Source organism: Aptenodytes forsteri, unplaced genomic scaffold, assembly GCF_000699145.1.
Source record: "Aptenodytes forsteri isolate BGI_AS27 unplaced genomic scaffold, ASM69914v1 Scaffold433, whole genome shotgun sequence".
NCBI lineage: Eukaryota > Metazoa > Chordata > Aves > Sphenisciformes > Spheniscidae > Aptenodytes > Aptenodytes forsteri.
The window spans coordinates 1749938-1758371 of NW_008795028.1; positions in this window are offsets into that span (position 1 = coordinate 1749938).

Here is an 8434-nt window from a genome sequence, read left to right on the forward strand (position 1 = left end):
CTCTACAACTACCTGAAAGGAGGTTGTAGTGAGGTGGGTGTCGGTCTCTTTTCCCAAGTAACAAGTGATAGAATGAGAGGAAATGGCCTCAAGTTGCACCAGGGGATGTTTAGATTGGATATGAGGAAAAATTTCTTCACTGAAAGGTTTATCAAGCATTTGAACAGGCTGCCCAGGGAAGTGGTTGAATCACTGTCCCTGGAGGTATTTAAAAGACACGTAGACACGTAGGGACGTGGTTTAGTGGTGGGCTTGATAGTGTTAGGTTAATTGTTGGACTCGATGATGTTAAGGGTGCTTTCCAATCTAAATGATTCTATGATTCTACATAAACTGACAAAATTCTCTGATTTACATCATCCTTGGTTTTGACACGTTCTCTCTGGTGTCTTTGATAAAGTCTGTCTTTCATGAACACTTTCCTATGATCTTCCAGCAACAAACTTCTATTAAACAGAAGAGACAATCAAAACATTTGCTAGGAGATCCTGCACAGAGGTTGTTTACCAAACACTGTTTCAAAGTGAACTTCATTATCATACTATTCTGATATAATATCACCATGCCTAATTGCCACATGATTACATGTTTAATGCATAAAATATCAGTCATTGCCAAGGAGCATAACTTGACTGTGCTTTGCAAAGGTAATATACATCAACACTTAGCAGACAACTGCATCAAAATATTTGTCTGCATACAAAATTCTGAATGGAAGTGGTTACACAAAAAATAATCTAGTAGCCTTTTTATAGAGAAGCAGAGAAATTACCTGTGTTATTTATAGTTTTATTTGTTTATTTCTGGTGGCTTGTCAAAGGAAGCTGTTTTGGAACTCTGCAAATGCTCCCATCAAAAATGCAGAGTATCCAGTTATCAATCATTACAGAAGAAAACTGTAAAATTCTTAAAATTTCTTGCTCAGTTTATCTGAGAGTCAAAGAGGTAAACTGCAATAATACTATGAGTTTAGGACCTTTTAGTAATTTTTTTCTTTTATATATTTTATCTGTAAGCTTAAATATCTCTGTCATCTAAATTTTTTTTTAATTTTTTCATATTTTCACTTATAGTCTCAGATTTAACCCACCTATCTTAAGCATGTAAATAAAGTTGCTTTTAGTTACATTTAGATTGTATGCTAAACCCAGTTCAAAATCTGAAGTTGCAATCATAACCTTCCTTCTTCATAATGTTAAAACCCCAAATCCAGTTTTAAACTGCTGTTTCCAGACCTCTAAAGTCCATCATCCGCTCTGAGATGTATCCTCATCCATGGGGTATTACAGGCTCTTTCTGTTGTGAATTTGCTCTGCTTCCCTGCCAAGCACATTAACAAGACAACACCTAGTTCTCAACCTCATCAGTAATCACCTGACACCTCACAAATTGTCAAATGCCAGCTCAGGCACTGAAAATCAGAGGTCTCTGTAGAGTTTTAACCTAAACTGAAAATTAGCAGTAATGTGCCTACCTGTGGCTAAGCAAAAGACATGAAAAATTAATACTTTATTGAGTGCTAAGAAAGGTTGGCTGAAAGGTTTGCTAGTTCTTCATTCCCCAGCTAAGCTTGAACTTGTGAACTTTCTGATTTAGCATATAGTTCTATGCACCTTGTCACTGGCAGCAAAGTTAGACAGAGACCCTTCCTCTTCTTTCTTCTCATGTCTACCCCTTCCTCCTTTTCCCCTTTCCTTCTTTTTTCCCAGTTAATTAACCTGGCTATCTGCATGGTCCCAATAGCATTTGTGCTGGCACAAATGTAAGGAGAAGGTGAACATGGCATGAAATTGCAGTCAAGCAGGAAGGGCTAGGAGAAAGCAATGGGGTGCCAGAGAAAAAGCATCCAGGACAAATTTTGTCCAGGAATTTCAGATATGTTTACAGTGACATTTTATTTGGGATTTAACCTGGTATGCCCCAATACAGAACATAAGTTCCCAGGCTCTCAAATCAAGGTTCAAAAACCTTCAGACTCCTCACAGTCAAAGGCCCTTTGGAAAATAAAATTTAAAAGCCACTAAAACTGCAAAAAAACTATGTGTAATAGTAGCCCTTTCAATTATTCATGCCGAACAGGAAAATATACCTCTTAGCAATAAGTTACTAGTCACATTTTTTTCAAGCTGAATTATTGCCCAGTCCAAATGTTCACCATGTTCAAATATGAGATAAGACCAATAACCAGAAAATATCAATGGCTCACTTGGGAAATTCTGTTCAAGTACACGTTATATATCTTGGTTTTGTGTGCACGAATATGTTATTCTCCACTAGGCTGTGTAGGCAGGATACTTGTAAATGTGGCAGCTCAGAAAAAGAGAGACATCTTCGGTCAGTCTCTCAGCCTCTGATTAGTGATATCCCACAAGAGATATGTCTAAGATAAAGTAACTGTGCAAGTTGTGTACCCAAAAGCTCCCTAAAAGCTGGAAACAAGACTACTGAAAGTCTTGTAGCTGCACTTGCTGATGAGGCTGAGTTGAAGTGTCCCATGTTCTGACCAGGTTTCTGACGGAGTTTCTTTGGTGAGTCTCAGGGAAGTGTGCAGGCTGACTTCTTAAGATTGCACCAAGGCGATCTTCCAGGAGCTGACTTTACCTTATTATTTGGTAATTCTGTATATACAGAGGATGACTATGATGTTCTAAAAGTGCTTGGAAATCTAAGAAAAGAAACCATAAGTTTCCTAATGATGACTGTTATTCAGTAAAGTGCATGGTGCAGTATTTCAACTTTGGCAGTGATTGAATAGGTTAAAAATTCAGTCAGTGGACTTTGGACAAGCAGTGATATACTATTGTAAAAAAAAGTCTGGAATTTGTAATAGAAAGAAGGAAATCTTAAAACCAGCAGTTGCTGGATTTCCAAATTATATGGAAATTAATTTTATATTGATGATTAGAACTAATGGGCTGAAGAAAGACTTTTTTTCGGAGGAACCTCATGCTTTTTAAAACATTGTATTTTTCCCATTCTTTCTTCCTATGTGTTCTACTAAACATTTTTGGACTGGGTTTTTTGTTCTCTTTTGACTAAGGAAAGTTGTTATGTACTAAAAGGTAAGGTAATGACTGATGGAGACAGACCAAATGATAAACTTCTTTTCATACCATTTCATATCAACCTGTAACTAATATATGTTGTATAATATAACACTATGTTCTTTGGCTCACTTTTTCTTCATACTAGACCGTAAAATTTCTCAAACTCAGTGAAGCCATGTGTAGTGATAGGTGACTCTGGGGTATCATAAATCATATTGTCATGTTTGAAAGATCTTAGTATTAAGCCACTTTTAAGCTGCAGTGTGATATCATTCAAAGAGCACAGAAAGATATCCTGAATGTGATACCCTTTTTAAGTATCATTTTGTTGCTTCATAGGTCAGCTGTTTTTGATTGGCTAAACAGAACCTTAATACTTCAATGGATCAGCACCTCTACGCTGAGAATGACAAGATTGACTTTTGTATGTAATTTCTGCAGCAGAAACAGGATTTTCGATTATGCTTTTATTCCCTAAGAAAAAAGGCCCCAAAGCATTTCACAATTAGGAAAATTAATTTCAAATCGGCATTTCTCAGGTTATAATTACTAACAGTTAGTAGATTTGTCTTTGCTCTTGTAAAACCTTTTAATGATAAACTTTATGCTTCTGAAAACTATTTGTTCCACAGAATTTTTAATAAGTAAATGTTGCATTTTCTTTTTTATTTTTTATCCTAGCTCTTTCTGTTTCTTTTAGATATTTTCTACTGTTACTGTTTGAACATCTTTCAGGAAGTTGCTAAGGAAAAATTAATTCAGAACTCCTCATGTTATCAGTGCTGACCACAGCTGTATATACTCCAGTTAGCACCTCATTTGCAATGGAGACAGTTTCCTGCAAGCCATGGTTAGTTAGTCTCATTTTATTTTTTGGTTAAGCTGTAAATTCACAAAACAAAGTCGGTTTTGTGCACACGTAGAGTAAAATAATAGATTATGCGTAATTGAAGAAGGATTCCTATAAGTGTTTGTTCCCTTACACTATTTTTCAATTATTTCTCATTCTAACTCCATTTAAGAGTGCAATATAGACATAATTAATTAAGATTGTCATTTATTCGGTTCATGTGAAAACTGAAAGAGAGAAGCTTTTAATCAACTAGCTAATGCCGGAGTGAATTATAGCTGTAATCTTCACTGAAATGAAAAAGCAGCAACTTTATCAGAAGATTTTGATTAATTGGCTGTTAAAAATGCCTATTATCCTATGCATAGCATTAAATGCTGCCCATTATGATTTATCAAATTCTCTATCTGTGTGTACATTCAGACTCTGAATGATTAGGTGAGAATAGATGTTTTTAATAAATGTCTTATAAATTGTATACAGGATATGCAATATAACCTCATCAGAAACCTTCATCCTTTTTTCCCCTAATTTGATCTGTATAATTACTTTATTGGGTGAGCTCATTGTGGTAATGTTTTAAAAAGGCTTCCATTAGTTTTGGGACATGGAATTGCCTAAATAAGCCAGTATAGCTCAGCTAGATGTAGATGTCACTGATCAGCATCATTGATCAAAGAGAACTTGTTTATATTACAGACAGGATTTCCCACCCCACACAGACACACACTCACACACTCACACTCTATTTATATCACAGTGAAGCAAGCTCTGCAAAGGATGTCTTTGGTTATTTGCCAGACTCTGGGCTGCACATAACTTTTAGGAATGAAAAGCATTCATAATAGCATTCACGTGTTAGTCCTATCCATCAGGTACTCTTTTTATAGTGGGAAGTCAAGTTATTCATTTTGGTTTGTGATTACAATCAGTTATAAATTACCAATAATCATGGTGAAAAATGAGAATAAAATTTTAATTTGCAAGCAAGCTAGAGTGAACAACATTACTCCAATACTCCTTGCTTTTTCTCCTGTCTCTCCATAAATCTCAAGGATTTTCCAAGCTTCCTTCAAGATCATGCCCTCTTCTCTACCCAAAGATGATACATCCCACATCGGTCACAGACACTCACACAGGTATTCTGCCCAGACCTACGGCCACTTCAACACCTGGCTCCCAGGCCACTTGTCCTACTCAATGGCTAGTCTGGATGGATATTCACTAGCAATCACACACTGGTGTACATGCCATCACACGTTCCAGTTGCTGGCACCCCACACATACAGGCCCCTATGACCCATGATTGCAGCACTCAGAGACACCCCCCCCCCAACATGTTCACAAAATAGAGATCCTCTTACCCAGGAAGATGGTCAGAAATGGAGTTTAATGGAAAAATAGGACAGACTGCATTGACCAGGCACGGAGCATGGCCAGACAAGCATACTGACCAGCAACCTGTTTATATACCACCAAGCCCTTTTATGCCCCATCCCTCTATTTTCCAATTCTTGCTCCTCCCCAAACCACCCTGATCCCTCCCTTTCCCCACCTTTGTTTTCTCCCCTAAACATCCTGTAATAACTCTTGTATAATCCCAAAATGCTATTCCTGACACCTCATAATATGTCCCATGCACCCAGGCAGTAACCTCCCTCAGTCTGTAAGATTCTCCAGCTACCTGCTTCTCTTTTCTTAAGGTGCTGGGTAAGACCTCCAGCCCATGGGGCTGATGACCCTCCTTTGACAGACCTGGGAGCAGCTGAGGAAAGGTGTTATTTCGCTGACTGAGTAATTGGGGTTTCCCCCCCATGTTGTTTTGCCTCCTCTGGGATCCTTACTGTATGTGGAGCAAGACTTTTATCACATAAACTAACAATATGTGGAGGGTCAAGCAAAAACACAATGTCATGTTACAGTGAGCAGCTTTGCAAGAATTTTTTTTTATCTCTGTGCCTTTTCAACTATGAAATTATAGGAAAAGATTGTCTAGACATGTCTACCTTAAATTAAAGGTGGGCTGAAACAGATTTAAAGAACTAAGACATACTTGAGCAGATAAAATAGCTCCTTTGTATGCATGTATTTTTAATACTTTTTCAGTTTTTATGTATGCTTTTAGTGGTCCACATCAGCATTCTCAAAGGCCTTCCAGCTAAGCAGGGTGGGCACTGATTTCAACCAAACCTTTCTGGTGCTGCAAAATCTTGGCCAAAGGTTGTCTTTTGGCTTCCAGTACAAGCTGCTTCCTACCACTAGGGCTCAGAAGTGCTGCAACAATAGTCTTAACCCCAGGCATCCCATCTTGTTATGATTGTAGATCTTCCTATTAACATAATATTTTTTTTTTTCCTCTGAAAACATAAACCGTAAAATGTATTGAGAAGGAGTTGTGACTGAAGCACTTGGCCTTTCCTATTAGATGATTAATCTTAACAGTATGTGAGCAATAGGATATATTTCCTGCTAGAAGCTCAGCAAGCATCGTATAAAATCATTAGTTCATCTAAGGTGCAAGTAAAAATACCCCCTTATGCATGTCAAACAGCAGCTTGAAAATTAAAACATACTCCCTATTCTCATAAGAAAAAGTAATTTTTTCTGCAAGAAAGTGAATAACTGGTGAGGAATGCTTGCACATATTAGAGAACATGTACTGCAAAATCATGAGCTTCTTATAAAATACAAACCATTTGACATCATTTACAAAGAATGGAGCACAAGCAAACACAATTAAATGTGTATGGTTTTATTTAGGTTACAGAATTCTGCATTCACCTTGCCCTGTTCCTTTACTAACCTAATTTCCATCTCTACCTGCTGTCTTTGTGCATCTGCCTCACAATTAAACCTCACACCTGCAATGCCTTCAGTTTACTGACCGCAGCCATTAACCCTTTCCAATATATCTGAGTTCATCAAGTTCTTGTGTGACTTAGAAATGAAGGGGGAAAAAAAAAAAGGAAAAAGATTCTTTTGTTACATATATTCCTGGTAGACAACCTGCTTTGTTTACAAAACAATTTCCCAAATACATTTAGTGTTTAATATTCCATAACAAGATATAAAACATTATATTGTGTGATGACACATCCTTAAAATTATGACTGTCATTCTTATCCCACTTTATAGAGACAGAGAGATAAAGTGAGCACACATATCTACAGATTGAGATTGAGGGGTTACTTTTCTTGAGAACTAGTTCCTAACATTTCCTACTTTTGATTGAGTAAATAGGGAAAGCCCCGAAGTTTTAATACAGGAAAGGTGGGAGGGGATATATTTTTTTCTAAGACACAGTCTTTTTGAGGGATTTTAATGAAACTGTACACAGAGTACAGCCAGAACCGCTTTGGATTCTGTTGGAGGAGGTGCGTAACTGGTTTAAACAACAAGTTTAAAATATTTAGTGTGTCTTCAAATTTGAGTCAGAGTTAGACACTTTGGCTTTCATCCTCACTGTAGGCATTCTAGACTGTACTCAAACAAAAGAAACATCATTATGGCTAAAAACCTGAAGCTATTGAAGAGCATTGATATCAATGTCATTCTGGAGTTGTGTTGTTTTTCTCCAAAATTTGAAAAATTCCTGTAATGTTGCAAGATTAGGGCTTTGCCCGGTGTTATTGTGAAAAGTTTCCCACTGTGAAGTAGAACAACTTGACAGCTAGTGTTGCCCTTTTTCAAAGGGACCTGCTGTGATTTAGCATTGCTCTCCGAGCCTAATTGGTCAAACACCAAATGTAAGGTGCTATGTAAATGTAAAATATCATTGCAGTATACTCTACTTAATTGGGGCAGGTTTTTTATTGAATACCTCCCTGGTAACTAATTTAACCTAGTGATAGTAGATTGTAATGACTTCTTTTTAATTGGTTGATATTGAAGTATTCAGCACTTTTGGTTTGAGATTATCTCCACTGTGAAATGATTCTGCAGCTAAGATGAAATTTAAATACTGAAAGTCTGATAATAATAGGTTCCTAAAAGAAATTGGTCTTATAAGAAATGTAAAATAGAATTGTATTCATTACTCTGGGGACAGTTTTACCACCTCCTGAATTGTTTTCACTGTATACATATTTCTCTGGCATATTGAGCCAGCTCAGCACACATAGCATACAAAATATCTGTGTTTTGTATAGCCATGGCCTACTCTTGTTATTAATTAAATTTCCACTTTTCTGGTCAGGAAATGATTTGATTCCCAATTCTATAGAGAAATCATAACCCCACACTTTCATGTGCAGTACAGTCAAAGTTGAATCTTACCTATCAGGTGCTTTTCCTTACCTTCTTTTTCAAGTAATTATTAATAGGTCTCAAGGTCTTAAGGGAGTCTAGGTATTTGTGCACACAAATTTAGAAGACAGATATTTAGTGAAATATCTCTTACAAGCGTTGCCGAATCTGGATTTCTGTGGGACCTTGATCAACGAGAAATCTGTAGATTTTATTTGAATATCATCTCTGTTCTACATAGGTTGAGACTTTCTTTTCCTGCAGTTGTCTGTTTTACTGGCAGGGGGGGTGG